Below are 12,007 nucleotides of genomic sequence, written 5' to 3'. Positions count from 1 at the left end.
AATGGGAAGAAACTGCTACTGAGTCTGTGCAAAAGGTATTGAGTTAGAACAGTGGTTCCAACCTTTTTAATGCCGCGACCCCCAACCGGTCGTAAGTCAAGGACTACTCAACTGGTGCAGCAACGTTTGCAGAATGGGACTTTTGGCGGGCTCAGCAGGGCAGAGACAGCCTGGACAATTCCTATTGGCTTTTGAAAGCCAATAGAATTAGACTCTATTCAAGAGAGTCTATTCTATTGGCTTTCAAAAGCCAATAGAATAAAAGGGAGAGCACAGCTAAGGAAAAGGGGGGAAAAATGGCGGACTGCGTTGTTTGGCGACCCCCGTGAAATGGTCGTTTGACCCCAAATGGGGTCCCGACCCACAGATTGAGAACCACTGAGTTTGAAACTGAATTTCCAGTCTCAGATTTGTCTCTGTACCTCTCTGAAAGAAGTCTTCATTGAGCTATGTTGCTGTAAAGAAGAATGCATGGTATTGTAAACATTTTGATATGAATATAAAAAGGTTATTTTGAATCAGCTAAATGCAATCAACTGTGAAAGCTTCTGATTTATTTTTCAACAAAAGAGAAATTAAAATTCTCTAACGCCCTCAGATATTGGAACACTGCTATCATGTCCCCCCTCGTCCTTCTCTTTGTTAAACCAGACCTACCCAATTCCAGCAACTATTCCTTGTATGTTTTAGCCTCCAGTCCCCTAATCATCTTTGTTGCTCTTCTCTGCACTCTTTCTAGAGTCTCAACCTCTTTTTTACATCGTGGTGACCAAAATTGGATGCCGTATTCCAAGTGTGGCCTTACCAAGGCCTTGTAAAGTGGTATTAATACTTCACGTGATCTTGATTCTATCCCTCTGTTCATGCAGCCCAGCACTGTGTTGGCCTTTTTGGCAGCTGCAGCACACAGCTGGCTCCTATTTAAGTGATTGTCCACTAGGACTCCGAGGTCCCTCTCACAGTTGCTACTATTGAGCAAGGTACCAGCTATACTATAACTGTGCATTTGGTTTTTCTTGCAGAACCTTGCTTTTTTCACCATTGGTAACTAAGCCATGTAGGATGGGCTTCCTTAAAGGATGGATAGATGGATAGATGGATGGAGGGATGGATGGATGGATAAGGAAGAAAGATGGATGGATAGATGGATGGATGGATGGATGGATGGATGGATGGATGGATGGATGGATGGATGGAAGGATGAAGCTATGGATGGATGGGTGGATGGATAAGGAAGAAAGATGGATGGAAGGATGGATGGATGGATAAGGAAGAAAGGTGGATGGATGGTTGGATGGATGGATGGAAGGATGGAGGGATGGATGGATAAGGAAGGATGGATGGATGGAAGGAAGTATGGATGGATAAGGAAGAAAGATGGATGGAAGGATGGAGGGATGGAGGGATAAGGAAGGATGGATGGATGGAAGGATGGATAAGGAAGAAATATGGATGGAGGGATGGAAGGAAGGAAGGAAGGAAGGATGGAGGGATGGATGGTTGGATAAGGAAGAAAGATGGATGGAAGAATGGAGGGAGGGATGGATGGATAAGGAAGAAGGATGGATGGATAAGGAAGAAGGATGGAAAGATGGATGGATGAAGAAAGATGGATGAAAGGATAGAGGGATGGATGGATAAGGAAGAAGGATGGTGGGAGGAATGGATGGAAGGATTGAGAGATGGAGGGATGATGGTTGAATGGAAGGATGGAGGGATGAGGATGGATGGATGAAGGATGGAGAGCTGGCTGGATAGAGGGATGAATGGATAATGAAGGATGGATGGATAGATAGGGAAGAATGGGCGGAGGGATGGATGGGTAAGGAAAACGGATAGAGGGATGATTGGATGGATAAGAAAAAAGGATGGATGATGAAGAAGGAACGATGGATGGATGCTGAAGGGTGGATGGATGGATATGGATGAATGGATGGAGGGATGGAGTGATAAGGAAGAATGGACCAAGGGATGGAGGGATGGATGGATGGATGGATGGATAAAGAAGGATGGATGGAGCAAAAAAGAAGGATGGAGGGATGGAGGGATAAGGAAGAAGAATGGATGCATGCATGGATAATGAAGGATGAATGGATAGATGGCTGGCTGGCTGGCTGGTTAATGTCAGCCTGGTCCCAACTCAGATGTTTAGGAAAGAAAGACGTTAACTCCATTTGTTTGAAGTGAAAGGATCTTTTACTCCAGAGGTCTAAGCGCTTGCAGAGAAAGTAAAGCTAGATCTGAATATCCTCTCCCCCCCATTCCCTGGCTCTCCCCCCCCCATTGGCCAGCCCAATAATGTCCGGTGGGAGGCCTTTTTGATATTTTGGGAACAGCTGGGATGTTTGGCGCCTCTCCCTGCGGTTTGGCATACTGTTCTTAGGCTTTGTCCTTGATTTTTATTTTTTGTCCCAGTTTAGTCTGGATCAGCATCTCTGGTTCCTGCCACCCTGAAAATCCCCCCACCCCATTATCCCCCCCCCACAGGTTCCCATGTCCAGTCTTTACTTCCTCCGTTGCCTTTCCCCTCCCTTGCGTTGAATGGCGGGATGCCAGCAGGCCTGACAGATAAGATGGGTGGGTGGGTGGGTGGAGGGAGGGAGGGAGGGAGGGATGAATAAGGATGGATGGTTAAGGAAGGAAGGAAGGAAATAGATGGATAGATAAGGATGGATGGATAAGATGGATGGATGGATAAGGAAGAAGGATGGATGGATGGATAAGATGGATGGATGGATAAGGAAGAAGGATGGATGGATGGATGGATAAGATGGATGGATGAGGAAGAAAGAAGGAAGGAAGGGAAGGAAGGATGATGGATAAGGATGAATGGATGGATAAGGAAGGATGGAGGGGTGGATGAATAAGAAGGATGGATGGATACATAAGAAAGAAAGAAGGATGGATATGATGGATGGATGGATTGATGGATAAGAAGGATGGATGGATGGATGGGTAAGGAAGGATGGGTGGATGAATGGATAAGATGGATGGATAAGGATGGATGATGGATGGATGGATGGATAAGGAAGAAGGATGGATGGGTGGATGAATGGATAAGATGGATGGATGGATGGATAAGAAGGATGGATGGATGGATAAGGAAGGATGGGTGGATGGATGGATGGATAAGATGGATGGATGGATGGATGAAGATGGATGGATGATGGATGGATGCATGGATAAGGAAGATGGATGGATGGATGGATAGACTAATGGATGGACAGATGACAGACAGAAAGATAAATCCTTTGAACATGGGTGGTAGAGAAGACCCTTGAGAATGGGAAGAGCACAATCAGCCAGAGAGGCAAACAGTTTTACCCTGGAATGAATCAACCCAGAGTTCTCACTCAAAGAACAAACCATCATTATAATGACCTGAGGGCCACCAACTTAGAAGATCTGGACTTGGTCAGCTCAGTGGTTAACATCAAGCCTGCCTTGATTGGTTTCAGAATCTCAACAAAGTCTCACTGGGGTAATCCAGAAAATCCCAGAAAAATATTTCTGGAGAACCTTCAATCTTTTGGATTATTGAAAACCACACAGATTTTGAATCCGCTTGACATTTTTCAAGTGAGGTCACGAGGTCAATGCCACCGATGCATCCAGGCCATTTTCTTCACCACGATTGTGAAGACACAGTTGCCTTGTTCAGTTGCTAAGTTGTACCTGTGATTCCCCGTGGATCACAAGACACCAGGACCCCCACTGTCCTCTCTCTGGAGGTGGCCCAAATTCATGTTCACTGCTTTGATGACCCTGTCTAACCATCTCCTCCTTTTGCCTTCCATCGCTCCCAACATCAGGGCCTCTAAATCCTCTCTTCTCCTTTGGTGGCCAAAGCATTTGACATTCAGCTTTAGTATGGGTCCTTTCAAAGAACATCCCACTCCACTAGCATTGATGATGCTGCCTAGTTGGCTCATGAAACATCGGCAAGAAAGCCACCAAGCTCAGAGACCCCATTGTCCTCCTCCCCCCCCTCCCAGCACTGTTGATGTTCCCTAGTTGGGACATGAAACATCTGCAAGAAAGCCATCAAGATCAGAGAGCACCATGGACCTCACAGTCGTCATCGTCGTCGTCCTCCTCCTCCTCCTCCTCCTCCTCCTCCTCCTCCTCCTCCTCCTCCATTCTCCCTTGTAGCACTGATGATGCTACCTAGTTGGATCATGAAATATCTGCAAGGAAACCACCCAGCTCAGAGAGCATCAAGGACCTCACAGTCTTTTTTTCCTCCTCCTCCTCCTCCTCCTCCTCCTCCTCCTCCTCCTCCTCCTCCCCCCCTACAACCCTCCCTTCTAGCACTGATGATATTACCTACTTGGGCCCTGAGACATCTGCAAAAAAGCTGACCTGCCCCCTCATTTCAATCCCAAGCTGCAAATATTCTCCTTTATGGATCCCGAAGAAGAGCCAGCTTTGGCTTCTTTTAGGATCAACTGATTGGATCCCGTTGCTGTCCAAGGGACTTCTTGCTGTCTTCTCCTGCACCACAATTCGAAAGCCTCAATTCTTCGGCGTTCAGCATTCCTTATGGACCAATTAACCATACTTAACCAACTAACTAACCACCGTTTACAACTGGGAAAGCCATAGCTTTGACTATAGACCTTGACTTGCAACCACAACTGAGCCCAGAATTCTCTAAGCAAGACAGTTAAGCGACTTTTGCCCCATTTAACGACCTTTCTTGCCACAGATGTTAAGCGAATCACTTAAGCAACAGGGATGTTAAGTGAATCTTCACCGGGTCCGTTTGTCAGAAGGTTTCAAGAGGGGATCACGTGACCCCTCGACACCCAAACCATCATAAATATGAGTTGCTGAGCCTCTGAATTTTGCTGCAATGGTCAGTAAGTGTAAAAAAAAAAAAAACGGTCATAATTCCCTTCCTTCAATGCTGTTGTAACTTTGAACGGTCGAGGACTATCTGTGCACAGACCTTTTTCAGCGAGGGGATGCCTCCGCTTCTCAATATGCAGTCTAGGCTTGCCACAGAAGGCCACCCAGCAGCATATTTTCAATTTGTCAGGCTGACCGCCCACCCAGCTGGTCACCCAGTCTGGCCCCACTTAGCACGCTTCAAGGCCTTGAGTGCTGCTTCTCCTACTGAAGTATAAATTGCAAATGGCCTAATAAGACCACAGTTGGAATAACTGCGTCCAGGTTTTGGTATCACAATATAAAAAAGATGCTGAGACTCTGGAAAGAGTGCAAAGAAGAGTAACTAGGATGATTCAGGGCCTGGAGTCTAAACAGTGGCTGGAATTGGGTATGGCCAGTCTAGAGAAAAGAAGGACTGGGGGGACAGGATAGCAGTGTTCCAGTATTTCAGGGGCTGCCCCAAAGAAGAGGGAGTCAAGTTATTCTCCAAAGCCCCTGAAGGCAGGACAAGAAGCAACGGATGGAAACTAATCAAGGAGAGAAGCAACCTAGAACTAAGGAGAAATTTCCTGACAGCGAGAACAATTAATCAGTGGAACAACCTGCCTCCAGAAGTGGTGAATGCTCCAACAACTGGAAGTTTTCAAGAAGAGACTGGACAGCCATTTGTCTGAGATGGTGTAGGGTTTCCTGCCTGAGCAGCGGGTTGGAGTAGATGACCTCCAAGGTCCCCTCCAACTCTGTCCTTCTGTTATTTTTTTAAGTGGAGATCATCCAAAGTGTTTCCATAACAATCACTGCCTTCTTAAAGATAATCAGTGCTTAATTTCCTTTCCTGGCAGTGCTTCTGGCAAATGGTTTTGGGACCTGTTTTTTTCCTTCTAGATGGCTGCCTTTGTTCTTCTTTCTCAATGTGAACAATCTTTTGTGATGCATTGTGAGCTCCCTTGGCTGAAGGTGGGGAATTACTCACTCCTGCATATTTGGGGGGGGGGGGGGAGAATGGAAGAAAGACAGAGAGGCTGCCCAGGACTCAGCCACTAATTTTGTCCCTGAAAAGTCCTGTGCTTGCTTCCGTCTTTGGGGGTCCATGTCTACAGAATAATTTCAGATTGGCCAGGGTGGGAGTGCTTGGCAAGTCTGCAGCTAGATGAAGAGCAGAGAAGAAGAGGAAGAGGAGGAGGAAGGACTGTGGGGTCCTGGGTGCTCTCTGAGCTGGGTGGTTTTCTTGCAGTTGTTTTATGACCAACTAGGAAACAGCATCAGTGCCAGAAGGGAGTGGGGTTTGCGGAGGAGGAGGAGGAGGAGGAGGAGGAGGAGGAGGAGGAGGAGGAAGAGGAGGAGGAGGGAGGAGGAGGAGGAGGAGAAGGAAGAGGAGGAGGAGGAAGAGGAGGAGGAGAAGGAAGAGGAGGAGAAGGAAGAGGAGGAGGAGGAGGAAAAGGAAGAGGAGAAGGAGGAAGAAGAGGAGAAGGAAGAGGAGGAGAAGGAGAAGAAAGAGGAGGAGGCGGCGAAGGAAGAGGAGGAGGAGGAGAAGGGAGGAGGAGGAAGAAAAGGAGAAGAGGAGGAGGAGAAGAAGAAGAGGAGGAGGAGGAAAAGGAAAAGGAGGAGGAGGAGGAGGAAGAGGAGGAGAAAGAAGAGGAGGAGGAAGAGAAGGAAGAGGAGAAGGAAAAGGAAAAGGAGGAGGAGGAAGAAGAGGAAGAGGAGGAAGAAGAGGAGGAGAAGGAAGAGGAGGAGAAGGAAACGGAAGAGGAGGAGGAAGAAGAGGAAGAGGAGGAGGAGAAGAAAGAGGAGGAGGAGGAAGAGGAGGAGAAGGAAAAGGGAGAGGAGGAGGAGGAAGAAGAGGAAGAGGAGGAGGAGGAAACAGAAGAGGAAGAAGAAGAAGAGGAGGAGGAGGAGGAGGAAGAGGAGGAGGAGGAAAAGGAAGAGGAGGAGGAGGAAGAAAAGGAAGAGGAGGAGGAGAAGGAAGAGGAGGAGGAGGAGAAGGAAGGAAGAGGAGGAGAAAGAAGAGGAGGAAGAGAAGGAAGGAAGAGGAGGAGGAAGAAGAGGAGGCGGCGGAGGAGAAGAAAATGGAAGGAGGAGGAAGAAGAGGAGAAGGAAGAGTAGGAGGAGGAGGAAAAGGAAGAGGAGGAGGAAGGAGGAGGAGAAGGAAGAGAAGGAGGAGAAGGAAACGGAAGAGGAGGAGGAAGAAGAGGAAGAGGAGAAGGAAAAGGAAGAGGAGGAGGAGGAAGAAGAGGCAGAGGAGGAGGAGGAGAAGGAAGAGGGGGAGGAGGAGAAGGAAACGGAAGAGGAGGAAGAAGAGGAAGAGGAGAAGAGGAGGAAAAGGAAGAGGAGGAAGAAGAGGAGGAGGAGGAAAAGGAAGAGGAGGAGGAAGAAGAGGAAGAGGAGGAGGAGAAGGAAGAGGAGGAGGAGAAGGAAGAGGAAGAGGAGAAGGAAACAGAAGAGGAAGAAGAGGAAGAGGAGAAGGAAGAGGAGGAGGAGGAGAAGAGGAGGAGGAGGAGGAGGAAAAGAAAGAGGAGGAGGAGGAGAAGGAAGGAGGAGGAGGAGAAGGAAGAGGAGGAGGAGGAGGAGAAGGAAGAAGAGGAAGAGGAGGAGGAGGAAGGAGGAGAAGGAAGAGGAGAAGAAGGAGGAGGAAGAGGAAAAGGAAGAGGAGGAGGAGGAGAAGGAAAAGGAAGAGGAGGAGGAGGAAGAGGAAGAGGGGGAGAAGGAAGAGGAGGAGGAAGAAGAGGAGGAAGAAGAGGAGGAGGAAACGGAAGAGGAGGAAGAGGAGGAGGAGGAGAAGGAAGGAGGAGGAGGAGAAAGAAGAGGAGGAAGAGAAGGAAACGGAAGAGGAGGAGGAGGAAGAAGAGGAGGCGGCGGAGGAGAAGGAAATGGAAGGAGGAGGAAGAAGAGGAGAAGGAAGAGTAGGAAGAGGAAAAGGAAGAGGAGGAGGAGAAGGAAGAGGAGGAGAAGGAAACAGAAGAGGAGGAGGAAGAAGAGGAAGAAGAGGAAGAGGAGGAGGAAAAGGAACAGGAAGAAAAGGAGGAGGAGGAAGAGGAGAAGGAAGAGGAGGAGGAGGAGGAGGAAGAAGAGGAAGAGGAGAAGGAAGAGGAGGAGGAGAAGGAAGAGGAGGAGAAGGAAGAGGAGAAGAAGGAAAAGGAAGAGGGGGAAGAAGAGGAGGAGGAAGAGGAGGAGGAAATGGAAGAGGAGGAGGAAGAAGAGGAGGAAGAGGAGAAGGAAAAGGAAGAGGAGGAGAAGGAAGAGGAGGAGGAGGAGGAAAAGGAAGAGGAGAAGGAGGAAGAAGAGGAGAAGGAAGAGGAGGAGAAGGAGAAGGAAGAGGAGGAGGCGGCGAAGGAAGAGGAGGAGGAGGAGAAGGGAGGAGGAGGAAGAAAAGGAGAAGAGGAGGAGGAGAAGAAGAGGAGGAGGAGGAAAAGGAAAAGGAGGAGGAGGAAGAGGAGGAGAAAGAAGAGGAGGAGGAAGAGAAGGAAGAGGAGAAGGAAAAGGAGGAGGAGGAGGAAGAGGAGGAGAAAGAAGAGGAGGAGGAAGAGAAGGAAGAGGAGAAGGAAAAGGAAAAGGAGGAGGAGGAAGAAGAGGAAGAGGAGGAAGAAGAGGAGGAGGAGAAGGAAGAGGAGAAGGAAACGGAAGAGGAGGAGGAAGAAGAGGAAGAGGAGGAGGAGAAGAAAGAGGAGGAGGAGGAGGAGGAGGAGAAGGAAAAGGGAGAGGAGGAGGAGGAAGAGGAGGAGGAGGAAAAGGAAGAGGAGGAGGAGGAAGAAAAGGAAGAGGAGGAGGAGAAGGAAGAGGAGGAGGAGGAGAAGGAAGGAAGAGGAGGAGAAAGAAGAGGAGGAAGAGAAGGAAGGAAGAGGAGGAGGAAGAAGAGGAGGCGGAGGAGGAGAAGAAAATGGAAGGAGGAGGAAGAAGAGGAGGAGAAGGAAGAGTAGGAGGAGGAGGAAAAGGAAGAGGAAAAGGAAGAGGAGGAGGAAGGAGGAGGAGAAGGAAGAGAAGGAGGAGAAGGAAACGGAAGAGGAGAAGGAAGAAGAGGAAGAGGAGAAGGAAAAGGAAGAGGAGGAGGAGGAAGAAGAGGCAGAGGAGGAGGAGGAGAAGGAAGAGGGGGAGGAGGAGAAGGAAATGGAAGAGGAGGAAGAAGAGGAAGAGGAGAAGAGGAGGAAAAGGAAGAGGAGGAAGAAGAGGAGGAGGAAGAGGAAAAGGAAGAGGAGGAGGAACAAGAGGAAGAAGAGGAGGAGAAGGAAGAGGAGGAGAAGGAAGAGGAAGAGGAGAAAGAAACAGAAGAGGAAGAAGAGGAAGAGGAGAAGGAAGAGGAGGAGGAGAAGGAGAAGAGGAGGAGGAGGAGGAAAAGAAAGAGGAGGAGGAGGAGAAGGAAGGAGGAGGAGGAGAAGGAAGAGGAGGAGGAGGAGGAGAAGGAAGAAGAGGAAGAGGGGGAGGAGGAAGGAGGAGAAGGAAGAGGAGGAGGAGAAGAAGGAGGAGGAAGAGGAAAAGGAAGAGGAGGAGAAGGAAAAGGAAGAGGAGGAGGAGGAAGAGGAAGAGGGGGAGAAGGAAGAGGAGGAGGAAGAAGAGGAGGAAGAAGAGGAGGAGGAAACGGAAGAGGAGGAGGAGGAGAAGGAAGGAGGAGGAGGAGAAAGAAGAGGAGGAAGAGAAGGAAACGGAAGAGGAGGAGGAGGAAGAAGAGGAGAAGGAAGAGTAGGAAGAGGAAAAGGAAGAGGAGGAGGAAGAAGAGGAGAAGGAAGAGTAGGAAGAGGAAGAGGAGGAGGAGAAGGAAGAGGAGGAGAAGGAAACGGAAGAGGAGGAGGAAGAAGAGGAAGAAGAGGAAGAGGAGGAGGAAAAGGAAGAGGAAGAAAAGGAGGAGGAGGAGGAAGAGGAGGAGAAGGAAGAGGAGGAGGAGGAGGAGGAAGAAGAGGAAGAGGAGAAGGAAGAGGAGGAGGAGAAGGAAGAGGAGGAGAAGGAAGAGAAGAAGAAGGAAAAGGAAGAGGGGGAAGAAGAGGAGGAGGAAGAGGAGGAGGAAATGGAAGAGGAGGAGGAAGAAGAGGAGGAAGAGGAGAAGGAAAAGGAAGAGGAGGAGGAAGAAGAGGAGGAGGAGGAGGAAGAAGAGGAGGAAGAGAAGGAAAAGGAAGAGGAGGAAGAAGAGGAGGAGGAAACGGAAGAGGAGGAGGAAGAAGAGGAGGAAGAGGAGAAGAAAAAGGAAGAGGAGGAAGAAGAGGAGGAGGAGAAGGAAGGAGGAGAGGAGGAGAAGGAAGAGGAGGAGAAGGAAGGAGGAGGAGGAGAAAGAAGAGGAGGAGGAGGAGAAGGAAACGGAAGAGGAGGAGAAGAAGAGGAGGAGGAGGAGGAAAAGGAAGAGGAGAAGGAGGAAGAAGAGGAGAAGGAAGAGGAGGAGAAGGAGAAGGAAGAGGAGGAGGCGGCGAAGGAAGAGGAGGAGGAGGAGAAGGGAGGAGGAGGAAGAAAAGGAGAAGAGGAGGAGGAGAAGAAGAGGAGGAGGAGGAAAAGGAAAAGGAGGAGGAGGAAGAGGAGGAGAAAGAAGAGGAGGAGGAAGAGAAGGAAGAGGAGAAGGAAAAGGAGGAGGAGGAGGAAGAGGAGGAGAAAGAAGAGGAGGAGGAAGAGAAGGAAGAGGAGAAGGAAAAGGAAAAGGAGGAGGAGGAAGAAGAGGAAGAGGAGGAAGAAGAGGAGGAGGAGAAGGAAGAGGAGAAGGAAACGGAAGAGGAGGAGGAAGAAGAGGAAGAGGAGGAGGAGAAGAAAGAGGAGGAGGAGGAGGAGGAGGAGGAGAAGGAAAAGGGAGAGGAGGAGGAGGAAGAGGAGGAGGAGGAAAAGGAAGAGGAGGAGGAGGAAGAAAAGGAAGAGGAGGAGGAGAAGGAAGAGGAGGAGGAGGAGAAGGAAGGAAGAGGAGGAGAAAGAAGAGGAGGAAGAGAAGGAAGGAAGAGGAGGAGGAAGAAGAGGAGGCGGAGGAGGAGAAGAAAATGGAAGGAGGAGGAAGAAGAGGAGGAGAAGGAAGAGTAGGAGGAGGAGGAAAAGGAAGAGGAAAAGGAAGAGGAGGAGGAAGGAGGAGGAGAAGGAAGAGAAGGAGGAGAAGGAAACGGAAGAGGAGGAGGAAGAAGAGGAAGAGGAGAAGGAAAAGGAAGAGGAGGAGGAGGAAGAAGAGGCAGAGGAGGAGGAGGAGAAGGAAGAGGGGGAGGAGGAGAAGGAAATGGAAGAGGAGGAAGAAGAGGAAGAGGAGAAGAGGAGGAAAAGGAAGAGGAGGAAGAAGAGGAGGAGGAAGAGGAAAAGGAAGAGGAGGAGGAACAAGAGGAAGAAGAGGAGGAGAAGGAAGAGGAGGAGAAGGAAGAGGAAGAGGAGAAAGAAACAGAAGAGGAAGAAGAGGAAGAGGAGAAGGAAGAGGAGGAGGAGAAGGAGAAGAGGAGGAGGAGGAGGAAAAGAAAGAGGAGGAGGAGGAGAAGGAAGGAGGAGGAGGAGAAGGAAGAGGAGGAGGAGGAGGAGAAGGAAGAAGAGGAAGAGGGGGAGGAGGAAGGAGGAGAAGGAAGAGGAGGAGGAGAAGAAGGAGGAGGAAGAGGAAAAGGAAGAGGAGGAGAAGGAAAAGGAAGAGGAGGAGGAGGAAGAGGAAGAGGGGGAGAAGGAAGAGGAGGAGGAAGAAGAGGAGGAAGAAGAGGAGGAGGAAACGGAAGAGGAGGAGGAGGAGAAGGAAGGAGGAGGAGGAGAAAGAAGAGGAGGAAGAGAAGGAAACGGAAGAGGAGGAGGAGGAAGAAGAGGAGAAGGAAGAGTAGGAAGAGGAAAAGGAAGAGGAGGAGGAAGAAGAGGAGAAGGAAGAGTAGGAAGAGGAAGAGGAGGAGGAGAAGGAAGAGGAGGAGAAGGAAACGGAAGAGGAGGAGGAAGAAGAGGAAGAAGAGGAAGAGGAGGAGGAAAAGGAAGAGGAAGAAAAGGAGGAGGAGGAGGAAGAGGAGGAGAAGGAAGAGGAGGAGGAGGAGGAGGAAGAAGAGGAAGAGGAGAAGGAAGAGGAGGAGGAGAAGGAAGAGGAGGAGAAGGAAGAGAAGAAGAAGGAAAAGGAAGAGGGGGAAGAAGAGGAGGAGGAAGAGGAGGAGGAAATGGAAGAGGAGGAGGAAGAAGAGGAGGAAGAGGAGAAGGAAAAGGAAGAGGAGGA

Source organism: Crotalus tigris, unplaced genomic scaffold (assembly GCF_016545835.1).
Source record: "Crotalus tigris isolate CLP2741 ecotype Arizona unplaced genomic scaffold, ASM1654583v1 scf7180000020932.1150333, whole genome shotgun sequence".
NCBI classification, from domain to species: domain Eukaryota; kingdom Metazoa; phylum Chordata; class Lepidosauria; order Squamata; family Viperidae; genus Crotalus; species Crotalus tigris.
This window is presented reverse-complemented; position numbering follows the sequence as displayed.